Source organism: Peromyscus eremicus, chromosome 10, assembly GCF_949786415.1.
Source record: "Peromyscus eremicus chromosome 10, PerEre_H2_v1, whole genome shotgun sequence".
NCBI classification, from domain to species: Eukaryota; Metazoa; Chordata; class Mammalia; order Rodentia; family Cricetidae; genus Peromyscus; species Peromyscus eremicus.
Genome location: NC_081426.1, coordinates 33,675,314 through 33,701,195, shown reverse-complemented (window position 1 = coordinate 33,701,195; position 25,882 = coordinate 33,675,314). Strand labels below are relative to the sequence as shown.

Sequence of the window (25,882 nt, the reverse complement as noted above, 5' to 3'; positions counted from 1 at the left end):
GAAAATCCTGGTGACTACCTAGCATTATCTAGAAAGAATGTACTTACTGAATGACAGAAGTTAGGGAAATAGGATGAGAATATAGCAAATGCATAATTCAAAGGCCAGAACTCAGATCATTTGATGTGCCATCTGACATAATCACAGGAATGTTGGGAGAGAGCGGATGCAAGTTCCCAACTACACATGAATAATTTAAGAGGCATAGAAGATAGTGTGCTACAGCCATAGAGTTGATAAGCGGCCTTGCCAGGATTCAAATTCAGGACACTTTTACTGTAAAACTCCCATTCTTGGCACTCAGTTTCTGGCTTGAATACCAATACACAGAGTTGTCCTGATACCATGCAGATGAAATTGTTAGCTGGTGCCTTCATTTCTTCCTACCACTGCGGCAAACTATCATGACAGACATTTACTCTCTCATGGTGTGGGGATCCGAAGTCCCAAGTGGGTCACAGGGGTGGGCTCCTTCTGAAGGCTCCAGGCACTAATCTATGGCCATGCCTCTGCTAGCTTCTGTAAGCCATTTCTGCTGCCTAACACACGGCCCCTTCCTCCTCCCTCCTCATTGCTTGTCATTCCAGCCTCTACCTCTGTTTTCACATCTCTTCACTTGCAGATTCTCCTTCTGCCTTCTTATAAGGACCTTCATGATTGAGCTCACCTGGATTAGCCTCTCTTGAGATCTTTAATCACAGTTCTGAAGGCCCTCTTACCATGTGGCATAAGGTATAGGTCCTTGGGATCAGAACATGTGCATCTTTGGAGAGCCATTAAAAGCCAACCAATCAGATTGACAATGGCAGGTATTTTTTAGACATTTTTATTTTGCTTAACACAGGCAGAGTTTAAAGTCTTTTATAACAGCAGGAGATGCCATGGTCGCTTCCTGGCTCAGTGTTGTAGAATGTTAGTTCAAGATGTGTTACATTTTTTAATGATGCAAAGATGTATTGCATTCTTTTATGTTGCATTTGTTTAACTCTGTGATTACTTTGCCTGTCTAGAACACCTGATTGGTCTAATAAATAGCTAAATGGCCAGTAGCAAGTCAGGAGAAAGGATAGGCGGGGCTGGCAGGCACAAAGAAGAAATAGGAGAAAAAATCTGGGGAGAGAGGATTAAGGAGCGGAAAAAAAAGTGGCCAGACACTCAGCCACACAGCCAGACATGGACTAAGAAGAAAATAAAAAAATATACAGAAATAGAGAAAAGTAAAAAGCCCAGAGGCAAAAGGTAGATAGGATAATTTAAATTAAAGAAAGCTGGCTAGAAATAAGCCAAGCTAAGGCCAGGCATTCATAAGAAAGAATAAGCCTTCGTGTGATTTATTTAGGAGCTGGGTGGTAGGCCCCACAGAGATCAAAGAAATAAAAGTAAAAAGAGAAAGAGGAAAAAAAAACCACCAACAACAGCTCAGTGCCTATTTGTGTTAGACATAGCTTGTAGTTCAAGGGTGACACACCAAAATGCTGAAATTAATAATGGGGTGGTCGATGCAAATAACAGCAAACAGTGATCTCTGAATGCTAGTAACTTCCAGATGGTCACAAGCCCTGCCTCAGTGGTGCTGGTCCTGCAGAATCTGTATGTTTGGAGAAAAGACTTGATCAAAGATATAGGAACTTCAACCCTGGTCAAGGGGAAGATTTTTTTTCAAAGTTCTACATATAACACCCACCACTCTGTAAAACTAAAGTAACCAGAATGGAGTTATTCTGTCCAAGAATGTTTTTATTCTCCTACCCTCCAGTGTACATCTCCTGTCAGCTCTAAATACCTCAGCTGTCCTGCGTCGCTGTTTCATTATCTGCAAAATGGGAAATGATAACTCTTCCTTGGGAAGAATACCAGGAGGATTGAGAAATCCGTCTTAGTTTCTTTTTCAGTTGCTATAGTAAAATACCCTGACCTCTCAAATAATAAAAATATGGATTAATAGGCTCCTTTCGGCCTATAGTTCCAGGTTACTAGCCATCACAGCTGCAAAGTCACAGAGGCAATTGCTGTGGCCACATCAGTTCCACAGCCAAGAATCAGAAAGCAACAAAAGTCTGCACCTATTCAGTTTTCCACTTATAAAGTCCAAGATCCCAGTCGGAGTATGTGCCAGGCACAGTGGGCATATCTTCCCACCTCAGTTAATGTAGTCAAGATAGTCCCCTGTAAGTCTTCACAGAGGCCCATCTCCCAGATGATGCTAGACTGTCAAACTGACAAATACCATTTACTTGACACAAATTTGCCTTCAAACCCTGTGAGTGGCTGAAAACACTATTGCTCCCATTTAGTTCAATGCTGTATCTCTCTTGCTTCACAGACTGCTTGCATAGCCCATGGATGCTTCTGGTGGCTTTCTTTATTGCTCCGAATGAAGAAATAATAAGTATTTATCTAATTAGGTCACAAAAATAACATAATTTGTAAAATATTCCTGTGATCTATATACTACCATCTTGCAAACATAGTTTAAAGATTTATTTTATTTTTTTATTTTATTTATTTTTTATTTTGCAATACAGTTCAGTTCTATACATCAGCCACAGATTCCCTTGTTCTCCCCCCTCCCGCCCCCCTCACCTTCCCCCCAGCCCATCCCCTATTCCCACCTCCTCCAGGACAAAGCCTCCCCCGAGGACTTAGATCAACCTGGTAGACTCAGTCCAGGCAGGTCCAGTCCCCTCCTCCCAGGCCGAGCCAAGTGACCCTGCATAGGTCCCAGGTTTCAAACAGCCAACTCATGCAATGAGCACAGGACCCGGTCCCACTGCCTGGATGCCTCCCAAACAGATCAAGCCAATCAACTGTCTTACCCATTCAGAGGGCCTGATCTAGTTGGGGACCCCTCAGCCATTGGTTCATAGATTTATTTTATTTTTAATTATGTATTCATGTCAGGGGTGAAGCTATGTGCACTCGAGTATACATATCAGAGATGTCAAATTCTGTGATATGGAAATACAGATGGTTGTGTGCTGCCTGATATGAATGCTGGGAATTGAATTCCAGTCCCTCAAAAAAGCATTAAAAATCTTCTTTCAATCACAGAGCTATCACTGTAGCCCCAACACCCTATAGTATATGATACACAAATGTCTCATCCTCCAATTCTGCTGTGTTGCAGTGTTAATGAGTGAAAACACTGTGGGAAAATCACTCTGTAAGGATACTTGTCTATGTTCTCAGGTCCTCTCTGCCTCTATAATAGCTTCATTCTTGTCTCTTGTTCAGTCCTTCCTGTGACATGCATCCCTGGATTCCCCCCTGCCTCTCTCAGCTCCCTTCCTGCCCTCCACAGCTACATCGTAGGTCTCAGTGCATAGGTACTCCTGCCTTTTTGTGACTAAGTAGCCTACGTTGTGATGAGCAAAGTTCACATCACAACTCTTTATTCCTGGAGTCTTTGGGATTTCTTTCTAAGTAAGACACTTCTCTCCTTTCCCACTTCTTATTTGGGAAATGAAAGCAGAAAATGCAGAGCTGGAGAATTCTACATCCACATAGACAGTGTGCCTGGGGATGAGTGGGACATTTCTACAACTGTCCATGGCCTTTTTTTGAGCATGGCCAGGAAATGGGCAAAGGTACTCCAGCATTCCTAGCCAGCCATGGGAATCAGGCACAGTGTGGCCTGAATAAAGTGTTCAAGAAATTGGGAGCTGATAGCTGGAAACTAGGCAGAACAAGGGTATGGACTCAAGGAACAACGGCCTCTACCTAAAGAGTTTTTTTAAAAAAGCTAAAAATGGAACCAGTTGAATCTGGATTGAAACCTCTGCTTTAAGCACATGCTAGAGAAGTCAAATTATTCCATTCCCACCCTCTAAAGCTGATCTCTGAAAAATGGAAAGTGCAATAATTTATACTTTTTATAATTCCTTGAAATATTAAACAGTGTAATAAAACTACAATAGGAAATAATTCATTTATCTAATATCAATTATCATTATAATTTAATAATTATCATTATTAAACCAGTATGAAAATAACAGGATAGTCTATACATTGATATACCTACTAATTATTTACTGAATCTAGATTGATATAATTCTAAACACTAAAAACCATTCACTTGAATTTTTCCAATTTACATTTCTTCCACCACACTATGACAGGAAGTTACAGCCATTATTGAAAATTATTCTTAAAATGTCAGGGGCACATTTTAATATACATTAACAGAGTGACTTTCTAGCATTCCACAGAAAATAAACTAATTGAAAGGAAGGAAGGAACATGAAAAGAAACACTTCCTTCAAACACGACATGAAAAGAGAACCATTCTTCAAATATTTATGTGGCTCTGGCCCCAGAGCTTTCCACATTTTCATCTCAATTTGGTAGCCTCAGGAAGACAGGGGAGGGCACCTTCTGCTCTGCTGAGGGATGGAGAGCAGAGTAGATGTCATCTTACAGGTTTTCTCTGCTCCCTTCTCCAAATGTTAGATCATGAGTGGATGGGAAGTAAAGTGTTTATGAGCTTAGAAAGATTAAAAACTACACTTGGAGAAGAGAAAGAAAGACTTGCGTGCCATGATAGTCCCGGCATATTATTTGAAATTCCACACAATGCTTGTGTCCAGGTGATACAGAAGGAGCTGTTGTTAGATTCAAGAGTCACAAGGGCTCCCTGGATCTCACCACAGGAGCAGGGGCTCAGTCTCCGCCCCCCACCCCCAAGCTGACATCATTGGAGTGACTAGCTCCATGTGTTTGTATTCTCATGTGACATTCCTAGCAGACAGGAATGGAAGACCCAGGCAAACAATGGCTGGCTGTTCCTTGAGTTAGTCAGGAGTGTAAAGGGTGGATTCTAATGACATAGATGTGACTCTGAGGTCACAAGCAGGTAGGTTCTGGGATTCAGAGCTGATATATATTCTCCTTTCTACTCTGACTTCTCTTGAAGGGCCTCCAAATGGTTGGAGGAAGACTTGGCTGAAGGATTTTGTCATTTGAATAGTGGTATCTTTGACACAGGAGATGGAAAAAGACCAGAACAGGGCCCCAAAGAGATAGCAAACTGCTGAGGACATTAGCGAAGTCAGATAAGTAGATAAAATGTGGAAAATTTCCCCGACATTATCCAAGATAACACACCTCAAATAGCAAAGCTTGAGATTCAGGAAGAAGTAAAGAAAAGAAGAAAAGAAAAGCTGAACCAACTCAAGGGACTCACAGATACTGAAGACAACTGCCATCCATCATGTACCTTAAATCCTAATAGCATCTGGAAGAAAGAGGGGTCAATATTCTACCCAAAGGAGTTGTGTAATAAGATATATTTTAAAGAAACTCAGATCCTGCTCAAGACATTGGCCACCTGTCTTATCCTTTGGTTGAAGTGGTCTTAAATCTTACAGTGCTCCCATGATACTTTCATTTTATTTTTCTGACTTATATTTTATATACAATAAGCTGTGAAGATCCTAATGGTAAAATTCAGGAATCTTTGGCAAATTGATTTACACAAATTTTCCTACCATGTTGCAAGTTATTCCCATCAATCTAGGTTACATCCCCATAATCTTTTCCGTAACAAACACAGCTCTGACTTCTGTTAGTTCTTACAAACATACACATGCTTCATTTCTGCTTTGGAAAAGGCTTCTTTAGCTCAATATATTCTGACTACTATCATGTTAATGTTTCTATAAAAAATACATGTGGGATACTTCTGGTTTCGTCAGGGGAGGATGATTGCACCTCGTCTTCCTGAAGGTTGAGAACAAAAAGAAGATGCACCTGGACTTTCCCTGGAGCTCTATGCAGTTTTAAAGTGTCGGGTGGAGTTGGGGTTCATAAACTGTGTTGCTTATTGAAAATAGAAGTCACTTCTGCCTCTGTGGAAAATTTGTACCTTCCATAAATGTTTCCTACAGAAGGCACCTGTGGTGGTTCTTTAAGCTACAAAAAGTTGCCCAAGCTTGTGTGATATCAGCCCTGTCAAGTGTCCACGATGTTGGGCCCTGATGGAGGTGAAGGCTATGTGGTCAAAATCCATTGCCTACCCTGGTCCTGCTTAATTGAGGACGTACAAAACTTCCTCTCTGACTGCACAATTCATGAAGGGGTCCCAGGTGTTCATTTCATTTATACTAGAGAAGGCAGGCAGAGTGGTGAGGCTTTTGTTGAACTTGAGTCAGAAGATGATGTAAAATTGGCTCTGAAAAGGACAGGGAAAGCATGGGACACAGATATATTGAGGTGTTCAAGTCACACAAACCCGAAATGGATTGGAGTTGAAGCAGTGGTCCAAACAGCGTCCACAGTGTCAATGATGGGCTTTGTGAGGCTTCGGGGACTCCCATTTGGATGCACAAAGGAAAAAAAATTGTTCAGTTCTTCTCAGTGTTGGAAATTGTACCAAACAGGATCACATTACCTGTGGATCTGGAGGGCAAGATTACAGGGGAGGACTTCGTTCAGTTTGCCTCACAAGAGTTAGCTGAAAAAACTCTGGGAAGCACAAGGAGAGAATAGGACAGAAGTATATCGAAGTGTTCAAGAGCAACCAGGAGGAAGTTATGTCATACTCAGATCCACATCTGAAGTTCATGTCTGTGCAGAGGCCTGGGCCCTATGACCGGCCTGGCACAGCCTGGAGGTACATTGGCATTGTGAAACAGGCAGGCTTGGACAGGATGAGGTCTGGTACCTATAGTGCAGGCTATGTGGGCTATGAGAAATATAGTGGCCTCAGGGATGGCTATGGCTTTACCACTGACCTGTTTGGGAGAGACCTCAGCTATTGTCTCTCAGGAATGTATGACCACAGATACAGAGACAGCGAGTTCACAGTGCAGAGCACCATGGGCCAATGAGTCCACATGAGGGCTACCCTACAAAGCAATGAGAACGACATTTACAACTTCTTCTCTCCACTCAACCCTGTGAGAGTTCATATTGAGATTGGTCCTGATGGAGAAGCTGATGTTGAGGTTGCCACCCATAAAGAAGCAGTGGCAGCTATGTCAAAGGACAGGGCCAACATGCAGCCCAGATATATAGAACTCTTCCTGGATTCAACAACAGGGGCTAGCAATGGGGCTTATAGCAACCAACTGATGCAAGACATGGGAGTGTCAGCTGCCCAGGTGACTTATAGTAGCCTGGAAAACCAGTCAGTGAGGGGCTGTTATGGGGCCGGCTACAGAGGTCAGAAACACACGGGTGGATATGACTAGTATTGTAGGAGCATTTGAGTTATTTCAATCAAAATTTCACAGACAGTCAATAAGCAGTCAAGAGCAGTTTATAACTCTAGAGAAAGCTGGAGGACCCACATTGCACCATGTTTTGAGAATTGAAACACAATACTAATACTTTAGGAATTGGTGAGACCTTGACTTAAAGCTTTTTTTGTACTGTGATTTCCTTTTGGTTGTATTTTGCTAAGTGAAACTTGTTAAATTTTTTGTTAACTAAATTTTTTTTTTTAAAATAAAGACTTTTTCACAATGAAAACAAAAAAAAATACATGTGGTATGTAGCATGAATCTTAAAGAATCTTATTAATAAAAACAAACCCAAGGCCAGTTATTGGAGTGAATGCTGGAAGAACAGAGAAGCAGAACAAGCCACAACCAACTCACTTGCAAATTCCTCAGCTGATCCAGTTTCAGACTGGAAGCCTCTGAGTCCTCATCTCAGTTAAACTGCTGCTAAAAGCCTAAAAGCTTAACCAAGCTCTAGTTCCTGATCCTCATGCCTTATATAACTTTCTGCTTTCTGCCATCACTTCCTAGGATTAAAGGCATGAGTCATCATGCCTGGCTGTTTCCAATGTGGCTTAGAACTCACAGAGATCAGGATGGATCTCTGCCTTCGGAATGTAGGATTAAAAGTGTGTGTGCCACCATTTTCTGGCCTCTGTATCTAGTGGCCGTTTTGTTCTCTGACCCCAGATAAGTTTATTAGGGTGCACAATATTTTGGGGAACACATTATCACCACAGTGGTATTTAAAGGATTGAAGAACAAAAAAACATTAGGCTTTAGTAAGCAGAAGACAATGGAGAAATGCTTTTATAAATTCTGAAAGAAAAATATTTTTGAACTGGGGTTTTATACTCAGCCCTAATATCAAGTGTGACTATCTCCTAAGGTAAAAGTAGACAAAAGATATTTTTGTATAAGTGAAAACTAAGATCTGAAAAATACTACAATGTGCAAACCAAAACCAGACTGTGAAAGGCTTAATGGTACAGTGTCTATAAGAACAAAAACATACAGTGTAAACAGGAGACACTAATAATTCTAGGAAAATTGTCAAAGGGAGATGAGTAACAAACTAATCATCAAAGCAAAGAGGAATACATCAGAAAGTTTTAAGTTGCATAATGCCTTGTACTGTAAGTGAACTTAAAGACAGTCATAGTTTAGGGAGAAACTTGGGGGTACATTAGTGAAAATATATAGATAATTTTAAGAATGAGTGAACCAAAGAGCCCATAAAATATTGCACTGAGAAACAAATTAGAGACAGATAACAAAATTGGTCAACAGCCAACATATGTACATGGTTGTGGCCAGCTGGTATCATGTAATGATACCAAGTATTGTATAATATATTTTATAATAGAAATGCAATGTCTTAAATATATTTTTAAAATAGGTGAAAAATTGAAAGTGAGCTTGTGGTGGATTCAAAGGAAGATGACTTAAAAATCAAACTCATTTTCTATACTGAAAACATACTATAGAATGCTTAAAATTGTAAAACACAAGAGTTATATACATACCTAGGAAAAGCTGGAAGCAGGTGTTGGGGAAAATGAAGCATTAGAGGTTATCAAGGACAATCTTTCCATAACAGTACTTACATAATGACATTTCTTTTTTGATAAATGCATGCATAAATGATTAAAAACTTAAAGGAACGTATTTTTTAATTTGTCATTTTGAGCCATTTGTTTATTGTTTACTGTTTATTACTTGTGTGTGTGTGTGTATGTGTGTGTGTGTGTGTGTGTGCTTGTTTCCCTATGTATTTTTGTGAACCATGTGAGTGCAGATACTCATGGAGGCCAGAAGAGGACAATGGATCTTGGAACTGAAGTCACAGGCAATTGTGAGCTACTTGATGTGAGTGCTGGCAATCAAACAGGGTCCTCTGGAAAAGCAGTAAGCATTCCTCTTATCTACGGAGACACCTCTCTAGTCTGAAAGACTTTCAATTTTAAAGAAAGTATCATGAGTTTAAGAATCCAGAGGCACTATTTAGATGAAAATGTCTCTAGAGACCAGCTGAGCTATCAGATTTAAGTTATATAAAGTTAGGAGAGGTAAACCCATTGGCAGTTTTAGAAGGATAGGTGGAAGGTGCTGCTGCATTGCTAAGAACCAGACAGCAAGAGATTTGATGAAGTATTTTTCAGTGATTACCTACCTGGAGACCATGTGTTCTGTCTCCAGGGCTGGATTCCTGGAGAATTCAAAAGCCTTGTCTCTAGTTTCTGGGATCTAAGACTTGAAGACTCACTGGACCATTTGTCACAGTCTCTGCTCAGCACCAGCTGTAACAGCAGACACATTTGATTTCAGTCCTCATCCTACATCAACTAGTAACCTGAAGATTTTTCTCAGAATCACTCGGCCACTGTTTTCAAACTTTCTGAAAAGAGGGGGGATTGATTGCTCCTGCATACCAAACCTCTGCTCTGGGCCTGCCACTTGGCTGGCATTCAATAATCAGAGCTCCCTCTCTCTCTACAAATCAGCCTCATCTATGATATAAAATTGCCTTGGCACATTACTGAATCAGACAGTTAAAATAAAAACTCCAGACATTGAATTGGATCCAGCTTCGATTGTACAAACTACCAACAGCTGGTTATTGAGTGGATGGTATGTGCCTGGCATTCCATCAGATGCTGTGAAGAAAAATTAGCATTTCAGGACCAGAATTGTATGCTAGAAAAGGTCAATGTGACAGAAGGCATCAATGTGAAGACATTTCAGGACCAGAGAATGGTAACAATGACCAACACTCTGGAGTATTTTCACTTACACACATCCATCACATAGAAGAAGAAACTGGGGTATTTTGAAAATTACAGCTTAACCATAAATATACAGACAGTGAAAGACAGCTCTAAGCAAGCCATGATGGACAATCCATAGGACTGTTTCTGAATATATCAGTATTTTAGTGAATCTCCATTACTAGTTGAAACATTTCTATTAATCAACCATAACACAGAAGTTTAAGATATGAAACACCCATGAACAAAGGGCCTCTGTTCATAGCAGAATTCAGATGCCCAAAGTTGTATCTTCTTGGGTATCCCATGGTACCTTTTGAATATCAGCTGTCCAAATGGCGCCCACAAAACCTGTCACTATGACAGTGGTCACTTATTGTCCACAAACTTAAAGGAATGAATCATGTTTGTAAGGCATAGACAGTGACTATGAGTGAAGACTTCAAGATCAGAATGTACTGATCTTTGGATGTTTGGTTTAAGGGTAATTTTGGTGTGGAGACTTCACAAAGGATGAGGTAAGAATCAAGATCAACCAATGTTTCTATCTAATATTGCTAGAAGGTAGGCATGCCTTCTTAGTAGCACACTAACTCAAATTAAGTAGAAATATCAATGAAAGGATTGTAAGGTGAAAGACCCAAAGACACTTTGGGTACAGATTGTTATTTTTGTCTACTACCTGTTGCTGCTGTCTCCCAAACACCAGTGGCCTCTGGAGAAGGCTCCTGTAATGAGCAGTTCAACCATCTTCTTAGACTATCTCAAGAAAATACTGTAATGTAAGACAATGCAGTAGAGGCTGGAAAAATGGTTCAGTGGGCAAAATGCTTGCATAAGGACCAGAGTTTAGGTCATTAGCATCCATTTAAAATCTGAGCATAGCAGTAGCCCCAGTGCTGCTGAGGAGCAGAGAGACACCATGGGGATCACTGAATAACCAGTCTAGCTGAATGGCTAGCTACAGGGTCAGTGAGAGACCCTGTCTCAAAAAATAAGGTGAAGGGCTAGAGCAAAGGTCTGACATCGACCCCTGATCTTCACGTGCATAGCCATGGGTAAGCATGCCTTCAAACGCACACACGTGAATTGCATACATGATAATAAATAAAATAGTAAGAGAGAGTGGTAAATCCAGGATAATACAAACAATAGCATGTGGCTTCTGCTCTTGGTGGTAGGGCTGAGTGTGGTGTAGACAGCTTTGATTCTCAAACTCTTGGGAATTTTAGAGGAGAAACAAAAAGTCACCCTGACACTGTACCTTCTCTATCAGCCATTCATGTGGCTGAAAGACAGTACAAGGGTTGCCAGCACTTCTGTCTGTGAAGATTACAAGGTCCTTTGGCTCTGGCCGGGCACTTTGATTTCTCCTTGATCTCCTTCCTTTCCTGTCTGTACACTGATAAAAACCTCACTAACCTGCTGCCTCCTGAGGCATCAGTTTAGTGTGTGCTCACATGGCATCTTCTTCACAAGTACAGATAGAGGGAGGAAGGGGTACAGGAAGAAGAGAGAAAGAATTACAAAGAAGAGGAGGAAAGTCCTGGGGAAGTGTAAGACAAGCTTTCTGGAGTATCTTATTGGGATTGTAACTCAATCTCAAAGGTTCTGTTCTCTTACCCATGTCAAATCTTATTGTCTTCCAAACATTTCATCACCAAACACCATCATATATCAACATATGACTTTAGAGGGTTGGGAAACAAAAACATGTCATTAATAATCACAAAATATTGAAGAGATCATCTCTCTGGTATCCTTTTGCTAACCTTCCTACTTGATGCAACATGTAGAGGCATGACAAGGATGCCATACTGAATGTTTTTGAAATAAATTGAGATTACATTTTCCACAAAATACTCAAAGACAGTATGCAATGCAAGTTGTTTTGTTTGAATTTGATGAGTTTGAATTCAAGTGCTGGGTCAGTTTTTTTACAAACTTTACAACCTTGAATAATTATTTCTCCTTGCTCATTATCAGTTCCTTTATCCTTATTTTTAAATGAGAATAAAAACATTTATCTGATACCATTGCTTTCAGGATAAGAATTAGCATGTAATAAGCAAATACTTGGTAAGAAACCATTTTTCTGTATTTTTGCCATCACATTTTTACTTTTTTCTGATTGAGCATCTCCCTTGTATTTCTTCATATATAAGTACATCCCAAGGTAGTTATAACTTGCAGATATATAAATGTTATGCATATAGATCCTAAACAGTTGATGAAAAAGAAGAAAGAGAGATGGGAGGATGAAAGAAATAAGGAAGAGGGGAAATAGAAAGAGAAAGAGGGTGAGGAAGAGAAAGAAGAAGAGGAAGAAGAAGATGAAAGAGAAGGAGAAGGTGAAGGAGAAGAGAAGAAGAAGAAGAAGAAGAAGAAGAAGAAGAAGAAGAAGAAGAAGAAGAAGAAGAAGAAGAAGAAGAAGAATTCAGATTTCCTGAGGCTCTATCCTATACTAGCTACTGAAATTTAGAATTCAGTCCTCCTTGGCTCATCACTATTAGGCATACTTCAAGAAAACAGAATCCTGAGACCAGGAAGTCACTGATGCAACATCCCAAAAGACACTTTGGATATACTCAAGCCATGTCTGTTAGACACAGTAATTCTCCAGGAGTGGTGGTTGTCCCACACTTGTGCCGGGGAAACAGTAGGCAAAGATTGTGTGTGGAACTCAGGCTCACAGCCAGGTACAGATCCTCATCGATTCCACTTCTAGATTCTGTACGTTCCTGTACTTAGCTTGATACCAGGAAACTGTCTGTGTACACTTGGAAGACTTGATTTTCAAATTCATACTTTGTTGCACAGAGAAAAGTAAACTCTAGTGAATAAGAAGGAAGTTACAGTTTGAGAAAACAGCCTTGCTGACGCACAAAGCCATGCTAGAATTTGTTCTACTATCTCCTGCTCCCAGTGGACAGAATTCTATTAAGAAATTCTATTAAGGAGAAGCTTCTTACTGGATGGTGAGATAAACATCTGTGATTCTGCTCATTCAGCTAACATGGATACTTCATTACCATGTGCCAAGAATCATACTAAGCTTTTGGTCATGGTTTGGTGAAGGCAACCATCCTGTCTAAACTTGGTTAAATGATGTTTATGTTGGGGGGGGGGGAGATAGACAGGAGACATCACTGGAGGTTAATAGGGGTAATACCAACTGTCATCTCACTGTATGTCATTGAAGATAACCTCTGGACCAGCACTGAGCTATGTCTTATCCACAGTTTCTCTCATTTCCTTCATAGCAATCAAGTGAGTCCCAGGGCTGTTACAATACTAGCCATCCTTACACCCTTGTAACCATTGCTGATAGCATGGTTGCTATGTGTCCAATGGCATACAGATTACAATTGGTACAGAAACCGAATCAAAGCCAAAGATTAACACCATTAAGTTTAATTGTGACATCGCATAGGGCAACATGATTTAAGAACTATGAAAGCCAAAGATGACCATGGGCAGGACATGTGAGATGAAACATTTTTTTGGTATCAAAGAGAATCATATAGGATATGAAAAATAATTGGTAAGCTTTATAGCCAGGAAAGGCAGCATAAACCAGCCAAGTTGCATGAGACCATCATCTGTGAAGATAAAGAGCCATCTAGATATGATGAAACCAGAAATCTGGTGTTTCCACAACTGCCCCAGCTGTGTCTCTTCTGTCATAATGCAGTCATGAACACCTGCCAATGTATAATGGACCTTTCAGAATCCAAACAAAAACTGTTCTGTGCCCATGCACAAAGACTTGAGAACAATTAGGCCAGTCATAAAATGCCCATTGTATAAGGGAGCTCTGATGTCAAGTTTTGGGGAAGAAAAGGAATGTTCTTCACGGCCTAAAAAGATCCACCTGTTAATATAAAGCATAAAGATTCATTCATTCACTTATTCTCAGTAGATGTTCCGTGAACATATACTTTGTATCAAGTTTGTTTAAATGTTTAATATACTGCAAGTAGATTAAAGCATGGGGTTGATGAAATGCCTTGTCTGTGGAATAATATTTCACAGGCAAGAGTGAACTGAAAAAAAAGGCTAAAAATTCATAAAAATATTTCATATGGTTCAAGGACTTTGAGGAAGTAAGAATAAGCAATTAGATGGGTGACAGTGGAGGATAAAGTACTTTCCGTTCATGTTCAGACAAATTTTCTTGCAGAAGATGGGCTTGTGGGCTCAACGACTGAAGAAGCTAGCCGTGTCACGAAGAAGAGTGAGCTCCAGAGAAGGAATAAAGCCAAATGCTTGGGAGATAAGATGATCTGGGGCTATGCACTAAGGGGATGAAGGCAGTGATGGGTATGTACTATTGGAAAGAATATGAGTTTTTAGAAAAAAATCTGAACTTTATTGGGGAGAGGAAATAACTATCTTCAATTGTGTACCCACAAGTGAGCCCAACAGACTCCAGTGGAGGGTTCCAAGCCCATAGACTCTCATACAGTCATGGTTAAATGATGGTTAAGCTCATGGGTCACAAAAGGAAACAAAGATATGAATGTGGGAAACGGACTGGGGAACACAGGAGTGGGCAGGTAAAAGATGGTGGATAAAAGTATTCAGAATGTATTCTATACTTCTATACATGTATGAAATTATTAAGGAACATATTGGATAAATGTGATTTAAAATAGATCAAGATCTAGATCTTTGGTTTCAAGGGCTATGTGCATGGGTCATATTTTATTCTGAGAACAAAGGGGAAGCATTTGGAAGATTTTAAACATTGTGAGGGGATGGCAACCATCTAGTGGATAATACTTAAAACATGCAACTGTAGATTGTGGGGGGGGGGGAATGAAAGCAGAAATTGATTTTATTGCTTAAGGCTCTAGACAGCATTGGTCTGGACAAGGGTAGATCAGCAGAGATGAGACAACATGAATCAATTCCTGATGGGTTTTGGAGCAAGAAATAAATCTAGCCCAGAACAACTCCTGTGTGTTTGCCATGAGTACTATGCAGTGGTTCTTGCTCAGGACACTAGTAGAGGTTGGGCATCTTGGAGGAAAGGCCTTCTACCAGGTGAGGTTGCATCTGACATTCCTTCAGTTAGTCAAGTAGAATAGTCAAGTGAGCTACTATCAAAATCTTCAGCCCATCAGACTTCTCAAAGCTGAAGATACAAACTATGGAGTCGTCAGCTTTTTAGTGTTATTTAAAGTTGTGGGTAGAGGTGAGACCACCTAGGGGAGAGATTACATGGGAGAGGAATCAGGAAAGTGCCCTGGGTGCTCAGCAGGGGAGAAATGAAAAGGAACATTTTTCCCCTTTAGGTTGCACAGCAAAAAAAGTCTTCATTGAAATTAAAGAGGAAATGTTTCTTTTAAAAGCACCTCTGTCACCATTCAGAAAAATAGTCACAGCTATGTTAAAAAAGAGAATAGCATGTGGCGGAGAGGAGAAAAAAGCTTTGTTACAGAAGAGGCTAGCACATGGGGGAGATGGAAAACAGCCCGTGGCAGATCTCTGTGAGTTCGAGGCCAGCCTGGGCTACAGAGTGAGTTCCAGGACAGGCTCCAAAGCTACACAGAGAAACCCTGTCTCAAAAAAACAGAAAAGAAAATGCAGCGTAGTGGTGGCACATGCCTTTAATCCCAGCACTTGGGAGGCAGAGGCAAGTGGATCTTTGTGAGTTCAAGGCCAGCCTGGTCTACAGAGCGAGATCCAGGAAAAGTGCAAAGCTACACAGAGAAACCCTGTCTCGAAAAAACAAACAACAACAACAAAAAAAAAAACCACCCAGAGGGAGAGAAGAACCAGACACTTCAGAGAAAAGACCTCTTGTTCACCCCAAATTATCTTTCAAACTTTATTTTCCAAATAACTGAGAGATCCTCTGAATACAGCATCCTAGACATAGACACAGGAACACATACATACACAGGCACACACACACACACACACACACACACACACACACACACACACACACACAACCTGAGACCAAATGTCAGTATCAGAGCACATCAGCTCTTAGAGCTACCAAAGGCCCTGCAGCCACTTGAAGGTAGCCAGGAAAGAACCACAAAATCAAGGTGGGAAACAGTGTCACCAAGAGAGACACCATCCCAGAGAGTGAGGACAGCTCCAGAAGTCAAATCAGTGTTTCTTCTCAATATCAGAAAACTGTGAATTGAAACTCACAAGAGACACACAACAAACATTACTCCAAGCAGCTTGGGGAAAGAAACAGACCAGTGTGGAAGATGAGAACAAAGGACTGAATTCAGTCTTGTCTGCTCCCGAAGGGTGCACACAGCCATGCTAGTTAAGCAGTTTCAACACGGCATTGTGTCTGCCAGGACAGGAGTAACTGAAGACTCAACACATCCAAGAGCATGTGACGTCACGAGATCTGAAAGTGTGCTACTGATCTTAGACAGAAAAGTTATAACAATACTGTAAAAGTGTTGTGGTTTTCTACTCCTACTAACTCTCCCTTTTAAACTACACACCTGTGCAGCTTCTGAGTCATGGCCATTCTAAACCATGTGGAGCTTAGGACTGGAGAGACGGCTCCCTAGTAAGAGAAGTTGCGATTCATGTAGAGGGGACCTGGGTTTGATTCCCAGAACTCACACGGTGGCTCACAAACTACCTGGAACTCCAGCTCCAGATTCGATGTCTTCTTCTGGCCTCTATTTGCATGTAGTGCATATATATACCTGAAGGCAGACATTCACATGCAAAAATTTTTAAACTCTTTAAAAAACACTGTACTTACCTATGTGATCTGTGAAATGAAGATTTATCCAAAAATATGACCATTTCTCTCCACTTATCATAGGAAATTTTTTAGTATATATATATATATATATATATATATATATATATATATATATATAGTTTGCTATTTCATAATATATATATATATATATATATATATATATATATATATATACTAAACTGAAAGATCAGTTCAGATGTTCCTCTCCCAACTTCAAATGTACTGGTTACAATGATAACCATCAAGGAAGGACAACAACAACAATTATAATGAGAATGACAACAGCAAATCCATGGGGTTATAAGTAGATGAGTGAATTAATATATAATGTTAAACCAGGCGGTGGTGGCGCACGCCTTTAATCCCAGCACTCGGGAGGCAGAGACAGGCGGATCTCTGTGAGTTCGAGGCCAGCCTGGGCTACCAAGTGAGTTCCAGGAAAGGCACAAAGCTACACAGAGAAACCCTGTCTCGAAAAACCAATATATATATATATATATATATATATATATATATATATATATATATATATGTGTGTGTGTGTGTGTGTGTGTGTGTGTGTGTGTGTGTGTATACACATATATATACATATATATATATGTTAAAAACTGGGATCCATTAAGATAGGCTGCTTATTATCCACCAATGCAATCAGTTAAAGAAGATACAGGAATGAGTTGCTACCAATAGTAAGAAAGATGGTTAGATAGCAGCCACAAGGCCATGTGTCCCGTGTACTATGGTTCTAGTATTCTTTCACACTCATATCACTCATGCTTTTGTTTGCTATTTCATACTGTTGCTCTGGATAGCCTTAAGTGTCAATTTGACACAACCTAAAGACATTTGAGATGAAAATATCAATTGAGAAATTTCTTGAAATGGAAAGGCCTGTGGGCAAGTCTGTGGTGATATTTTATTTGTGTACCCCAATAAAGTTCACCTGGGGATCAGAGGACAGATCCAGTCACTAAACTAGACTTAGAGGTCAAGCAGTGGTGGCACACACCTTTAATTCTATCACTCAGGAGGCAAAGATTCCTTTGGATCTCTGTGAGTTCAAGGACACACTGGGCTACATAAGAGAAACTGAACCAGACAGTGGTGACACATACCTTTAATCCTAGGAAGTAATGTGGCAGAATACAGAAAGGTATATAAGATATGAGGAAACAGGAACTCACTCTCTTGAGGCTGAGGATTTTGTAGGGGTAAGCCAGTTGCTGGCTGTTCTGTTTCTCTGATCTTTCAGCTTTCACCCCACCTGACTCTGGTTTTTATTATTATTATTATTATTATTATTATTATTATTATTATTATTATAAGACCTTTTAAGATTCATGTTACACACTTCTGTAAGAGAACATTGATTATTATTCAATGCAAGATAGCACAGACCACTGCAGGGGGAAACCATCCCCAGGGAGATGATCTAAGGCTATGTAAGAAAGTTGCTTGCATGAGCCTGTGAGTGAGCAAGAGCATCAACTAGCAACCAGGGTTCTTCCATAGTTTCTGTTCTAGGTTCCTACCTTGATTTTCCTCAATGATGGATGACCTTGAAGCATAAGATGAAATAGGCCCTTTGCTCCCCTAAGTTGCTTTTTGTCAGAGTTTATCACAACAACAGAACTACAGATGCAAGCATCATCAAAAGAATACAAGAGATGTAAGAGAGAATCTCAGTAGTTGAAGATATGAAAGAAGAAATAGATTCATTGGTCAAAGAAGATGTTAAATCTAAAAAAATTATTAACACAAAACATCCAGGAAATCTGGGGCACTATGAAAAGACCAAACCTGAGAATAATAGGAATAGAAGGGGAAGAATCCCAGCTCAAAAACTCAGAAAATATATTTAACAAAAGCATAAAAGAAAATTTTCTAAACCTAAAGAAAGACATGCCTATAAAGGTACAAGAATCTTACAGAACACCAAATAGATTAGACCAGAAAAGAAAGTCCTAGTGTCATATAGCAATCAAAACAATAAACATACAGAAAAAAAAAAAGAATATTAAAAGCTCCAAAGGAAAAGTTCAAGTAACATATAAAGGCAGACCTATTGGAATCACACTCAACTTCTCAATGGAGACTCTAAAAGTAAAAAGGGCCTGCAAGGACAGATGTCTTGCAGATGGTAGAGAGACCACAGATGCCAGCCCAGACCTCTACACCCAGCAAAACATTCATTCACCATAAGTGGAGAAAACAAGATACTTCGTTGCCCCGCCTGCAGGGCTTCAACGGGTTCTCGACCACCCTAAGGACGGAATGATAGGGACAGGAGATACAAGGAAACACACCAAGTCTGGATTCTGATCAAGGTGCAACTTTATTTTTCTCCAAGAGGGTTTATATAGTTTCTGCAGGGTGGGGGGAGCAAGAAGCTGTCATCTGCATAAGGTGGGGCAAGCTAAGGATATTTGCATAGGATGTTTACAGGGTGAAAGGGTCAAGGGCTCTGCCTCAATGTCCTGTTGCTAGGCAACCTGACTGTAAGATGATCTAGTTCCCTGTCTTATGGGGGGTCTGTATTTTTCCACTAACTAGAGATTCTATCCTTGTCCCTGACACTTCGTGACAAAATCAAGTTCAAACAGTATCTATCCACAAGTCTAGCCCTACAGAAGGTACTCGAGGTAAGATATACCCACAAAACACAGGCAATAAATAATCTCACACCAAGAAAACCCAAAGAAGGGAAACAAACACTACCAACAACAACAACAACAACAAAATAGCAGGAATTAACAATCATTGGTCATTAATATCTCTCAATATCAATGGACTCAATTCCCCAGTAAAAAGACACAGGCTTACAGAATGGATACAAAAACATGATCTATCCTTCTGCTGCATACAAGAAATACACCTCAACATCAAAGACAGACATTACTCAGCATAAAAGGTTGAAAAATGATTTTCCAAACAAATGAACCTAAGACCAAGCTGGTATAACATTCTAATAGCTAATAAAATAGATTTCACACCCAAATTAATCAAAAAGGTAGAGAAGGACATTTCATATTTATCAAAGGAAAAATCTATCAAGAGGACATTGCAAATCCACTAAGAGGACATTGTAATTCTTTACATCTATGCACCAAGTGCTAGGGAACCCACATTTGTAAAAGAAACATTACTAAAGCTAAAGTCACATATCAAACCTCACACATTAATAGTAACTGCACTGATTCTTTTAACACCAGCTAGTCACAAAGGACTGTGAGGTCAAACCCCAGCCAATGAGGAAAAGATACAGGTCACTACCTGTGTAGAATAAAACCCAAGGGAACTTCCTGTCACAGTGTGTTTGCTTACCCAGTTTGAGTTATGTCACTTTTTCCCCAAAAAAGAGTTGTCTTGCCTATTTTTGCTTTAATCATGTGTTTCTTTGTGTGACACTGAGATTATTCTTTATTTGTAATAGAGTGAAGTAGGAATTGAGACTAGCTAGACTCAAACCCACAGAAATCATCATTGAAGTTCCCAGTTGCTATGAAATGCTCATTCTCTGAAGTTTAGGCAAAATGCACACACATAAAAGTTATCGACCTTTTAAAATAATATTGAAGGACTGGCTTGTCATTCACCGACTGACTGTGTTTTCTTTTCCTGAAGAGGTTACCTGGAATGAAGCTTACCATCAATCTCAACTAGTATGAATCTCAACTCCATACTATGTTGGGTTGCCTCATGAGCCATGGAATCCCTCTCTCAAAATCCTCCAAAGGAATGTTAATTATTAAGTAGAAAGTTAGGAGAAAAATAAACTGTTCAAAAAGAAGAAGAAGAAGAAGAAGAAGAAGAAGAAGAAGAAGAAGAAGAAGAAGAAGAAGAAGAAGAAGAAGAAGGAGAAGAGGAAGAAGAAGGAGAAGAGGAAGAAGAAGAAGACAGGAATACTTTTTAAAACAATCCCTTCTCTTCCATAGAAGGTGATAGACTCTACTAGAAGGACTTGTTTGCATAGACTCCAGCTGAGGTTCTGCTGGGCTCCAGTCAGCAAAGGTACTTGCAGTGCTTCCTGAGTTCCATGTAGATGCCTGGGTCAAGTGTGGAGGTCAGGAAACCTGATCTGTAATGGAACCTTTGCCATTGTTCTAGAACCTTCTGCCCATATCTGGACAGTGGACTTGCTATTGGATTAATAAGTGAGACAATGTGTTCCTTGGTAAAATGAGGACATCGATGCTCATGTCTGAGTTCCTCTGAAAATTAAACAAAATAATGAATGCAAAATTTTTGTGGTGTCTCAGGATTTAAGGTGTTACTTTCCCACCCCTTGCCCAAATCAAATTTTAAAAAGTCAATTTCATGTTGGAACATTCAGAGCGGCCTCCTTGAGGATTATAAATTCTATTAATATTTGTCTCTCAAATAAAAGAACAATTGGGGGGAAATTGCACTCTGAAAAAATCCATTTTAAATGAATGAGAGTGAAGCAGTAAATAATGAAGAAGAATGTAGACAGATTCAGAAAGAGACTTGGGCCATTTTGCTGCTAATAGGTGCCACAGACAGTTCATTACTGATAAATGCAGAATAATGATGTCCTTAATGAGTCTTTTCACGCACAAATTCATCATAAAACAAGAGGATGAGGTAAAACAAAAAGTCTTTGAATAGCATTCATGCAGCAGCAAAACCAAGAATCATTTTATGTCTCTAAAAAGGGGCTGCAGATTTTAAGGACAGCCTTCTGAGAGTCCCTTCCTTGTGTCCCAACTGAATAGCTTTTCTGCTAATATCTCAGAGGTAAATTTCAACCTCTTACACTAATTGGGGCACAATGAAAGAACCAAGAAGAGTCAGCTCCAAGACTTGTGCTCTAGAGCCTCTGTGGTCCTCTACCAGCCATTTGACCTTGAGTGCTGTCTGGATGCTGGTTCTCCCACTAGCAATATGGAGACACACTTTTTTAAGTGTTTCACACCTGGTTGGTGTTATAACTGCACAGTACCCTTTGTATAGTCATATGTGGAAGTCCTAACACCTAGTGCTTAATATTTATCTGGGCTGTATGTGAAAACAGGGTCTAGAAGCAGTCAGTTTAAATCAAGTGAGTGCAATAGTGTGATCCCTTATCCAATATGACTAAAGTCATAAGAAGAGATCAGAAAATGAACACACCTAAGAAATGACCTTGTGAGGACACAAAACAGCTGTGTGCAAGCCAAGAGGGCATGGGCTCAGGGGAATACCCTCTGTATACATCCTGATTATTAATTCTATCCTCTAGAACTGTAAGAGCATACATTCTTCTTCATCCCTGGCCAACTAACACAGTTGCATGTCCAAAAGTTAGACGAGAATTTTGGCACACTAACTGCTCAAGTGGTAACAACTTCACACGCCTTTGGCACTTGTCAATGAAGAACTCACTTGAACATAGATCTTGTGAGGGAAGAAATACCCTATGTGTTAACAGGACAAAAATCTACCTAAGCTTCAAAGGTCATGGCTACCAATGTCCCTTGCCCTCTATGTGCATTTCACAAGAAAGGTCTTTCTGAGCCATCCTCCAAATCATATTGCTAGAGAGTTAGTCTGTATGTATACACACCTAGGAGGTCAAAACTTGGAGGAGGGGCTGCTTAATATTCTGCCACCTAATGGTATGAAATTGTATCAATCTGAAGTTAGGTCAGCTTGCTTTGCTTCCATAGCTTTCACTATCTAATCCTCTCTCCTAAGAGTAAAAGTGACTGTAGATAGTATTTCTACATAGTTATATGGTATAACTAGATTCAGATGCTTGGTAAAAGAGTCAGAACAATCACTACCATAGCAACCTTACATCATAGAGACTATTGTCCTGAGGGAGAGTGCCCCTTCAGGCCTGGAGGTGTAAGCCACTCGGCTGAGGGCAGAGTCATGAGGACTTGAGTCTGGCTTCAAGAACTGAGAGCAGCTCTGAAGGTCAGCAAGAAAACAGTGCTCAGCCCTGCAAACACGGGAACTTATTCTTCCTGTGAGTACCTAATAAAAAAAAATCCCTATTTTGGCCAATGACTTTACTTCAGCATGCTCTAAGAACACACCTCACCTACTACATATGGGCTCCTTATCCTCAGATAACATGGGATTGTAAATGGCTGCTAGTCAAGGCTGGTATTTATGGTACTCATTATGACATTAAGAGGAGACTTACATAATGCTATATACCACATACCTTGCCACACGCACACATACATGCAAATCTACTTTAGTATTTGTAAGTCCTACCTACTGCAGATTTTCCTTCCTTTACAAAGACATAAAACGGCTAATTAAAAAAAAAACTCTTCTGCTTTTTTCTTATCATAAAATATTATTTCCTATAGATACTTCAAGTGTAGGAACCATTCACATCACTGGACAGGCTCAGTTATAGAATATCTTCAGGGAAATGGACATTTACCATGAGAAGGATTTCTTAGCAAAATCAAATTCTACACAGGCAGTCCATAGAAATCTTGCTTTTGTAAGTAGAAAAAATAAACAGTAAAACTTAGCCCTGATATTTCCCATCTGAGCATGACTACCATCTGATATCACCAAGTTTTCCTGTTTGAAATGGAGGCACTAATGTCATATCGCAAAATAGCTTTTATCAGGATATAATCACATGCCCTAAAGTTCACATTTCAAGTGCATAGTGCAGTGTCTATTTCTGTACAGCTACATGCTTAGGAATACATTATATAATTCTATAACTTTTTCAAAAGCCCCTGAAGTCCTGTTCCTATCCATGTGCGAATCACCCTGTATCTACCTATCTCCCACTCTTGGAAAAGCACTCATATGTTCTCAGTTTTTATTCATTTGCCTACTTTGATATTTTATATATAAAAACCACAAACCACAAGGCCTTTCTGTGCCTGGCTTCTTTCACTAAGCACAATGTATTCAAGCTTCATCCATGTTATATCCACATGACATTTTTGTGATGAAACTCCTTGAGAACTATATAGATCATTTCTGTCTATCTCATACAAGATAGATGCCCCCTTTCATAATAGTCCTGACTAGATACCAATCAGCCTCTTCTTGCAGTCTTTCAAACACCAGGAATTTGTTATTGAGAAAGGCAGACTTTCCCCATGTCTGCAATATTCTGCCTTTTGAAAAATTGATCCTTGAGTTTAAGCAATATCTACCTGCCCAAGGTTGGGGAGATGGCTCAATTAAAAAAAAAAATATTCATGGCTGATTCCTGAAACCCATGGGTTTTTTGTTTGTTTTGTTGATTGGTTAGTTGGTTGGTTGGTTGATTAGTTGGTTGATTAGTTGGTTGGTTTTTCAATAGACATGGCAGAAGCACTTGTAATTCATGTGCTGGGAAAGTGGAGACAAGATTAGGAGTGTTTGCTGCCTAGTCAGACTAGATGAATCAGTGAGCTTCAGATTCATGTGGAGACCCAGTCTCAAAAACAAAGGTGGAGAGAAATTAAGGGAGACATGCAACATTGGCATCTGGTCCTCCATATAGACATACATGAACACACACACAAACACACACACACACACACACACACACACACACACACACACACACACAAACACTTACCTGTCATCAACTTTCCCCATTGATCTTTACTATAGGTTGATTATTGCTCCCCCCATAAAATATATATGTGACCAATCCTTGATCCCTCAGAATAAACATCATTTGAAAATAGTCTCAGTGAATATAGTCAAGTTAACATGAGGTCATTAGTGGGAGGGGTTATAATACAATACAATTCATGATCTAATTCTTAAGTAAGGAGAGAGTAGAGAGAGATCCTCAGAAAGAAAGCATCATATAAACACAAGCCAATGGATATGTGAGTGTGTGTGTGTGTGTGTGTGTGTGTGTGTGTGTGTGTGTACATGATATGGGCATGCCACAGAGGGCAACTTTGTGAACTCTTCTTCTACCTTTATGTGGGCTTCAGGGATCAAATTTCAGTTGGCAGGCCCATGTCACCAGAGCCTTCACTGGCTGAGCCATCTCACCTACCCAAAGAATTTCAGTGATGCTTCTGTAACCAGTCTTTGTATAAAGAATTAAGGGAAGGGCTGAAATTCCTTTCACAGTGTTCAGAATATGTTAACCCTGTTGACATCCTGATCTGGGATGTTTAATCTCAAGACCTGAGACAATACATTTCTGTTGTTTATAGCCACAATCATCTATAGTTCTTTGCACAGCAATCCCAGGATACTCCTACAGTCCTAGCCTGACAGCTACTAACAATGAAATCACATCCCCCCCCCCCCGTGGGTCCCCACTATCCCTTTACACACAAAGGCTTATAAATATGTGCACATTTTCAGAATGCTATTGAGCCTTCAACAGTAGATATTCTCAAGACAGCAAATATTTCTCTATGCTTTTCACTGAATCATTGGGATCTATTCTGCCTAGGAATGATTTACCCTGGTTGGGCCTCTCTTGGAATTGGAGAAAACTAATATACAAGATGGACACAGGGACAGTGGTGTGCCTGGACTGGGAGCATCTTTTCAAAACATCCCTAAAACTTTTCACCTTTCTTCCTGTTCTTATCAGATGATCACACTCATTAGCCTTGGCAACAATTGCCCAAGCACCTGTCCTTCCATCTTATGGTCCATCCTGAACCCAGCAGCCACAGGGACATTTTGTAAAGCACCAAGGTGATGAATTAAGAGCTAACTACATGTTCATGGAAGTTAGGATAAAATCTTCAGCTTGGTCTACGGTTACAACACAATACACCCTGATATCCCTTGCCTTTTCTCACTATTCCCTAGTCTGTCTCCTGGGTAGATAAAACCATTTCATCTTCAGGTCCTCACTAGTGTCCTTCTCTCTCCATGGGGACATCTGTATCTCTACCCAGAAGGCTTTCTAACCATGAAGTTTCATCTCAACATCATGTTCCCAAAGATGTCTTATTTATCATCATAACAAAAAATGGTGACCCTTCCCTCTAATTCTTCCCTATCCAGGATCCTGAGGGTGTGTGTGTGTGTGTGTGTGTGTGTGTGTGTGTGTGCCTGCTTGCGTGCATGTTTGTCTGTATGCTGTCCACAATTTCCTAATTTCCAAACTGACCTGACATACTGATATGTTTAGTGTTGCTCCCATTTGCTACAATATTTCTGAAAGACTAGAAGTTGGATAGATT

The 25,882-nt window shown here is 40.0% G+C and overlaps 1 pseudogene; it reads left to right on the top strand.

Annotated features, from left to right (window-relative positions):
• The first annotated feature begins 5,962 nt into the window (after positions 1-5,962).
• On the top strand, positions 5,963-7,190 carry LOC131921129 (heterogeneous nuclear ribonucleoprotein F-like; annotated as a pseudogene).
• The last annotated feature ends 18,692 nt before the right edge of the window (positions 7,191-25,882 follow it).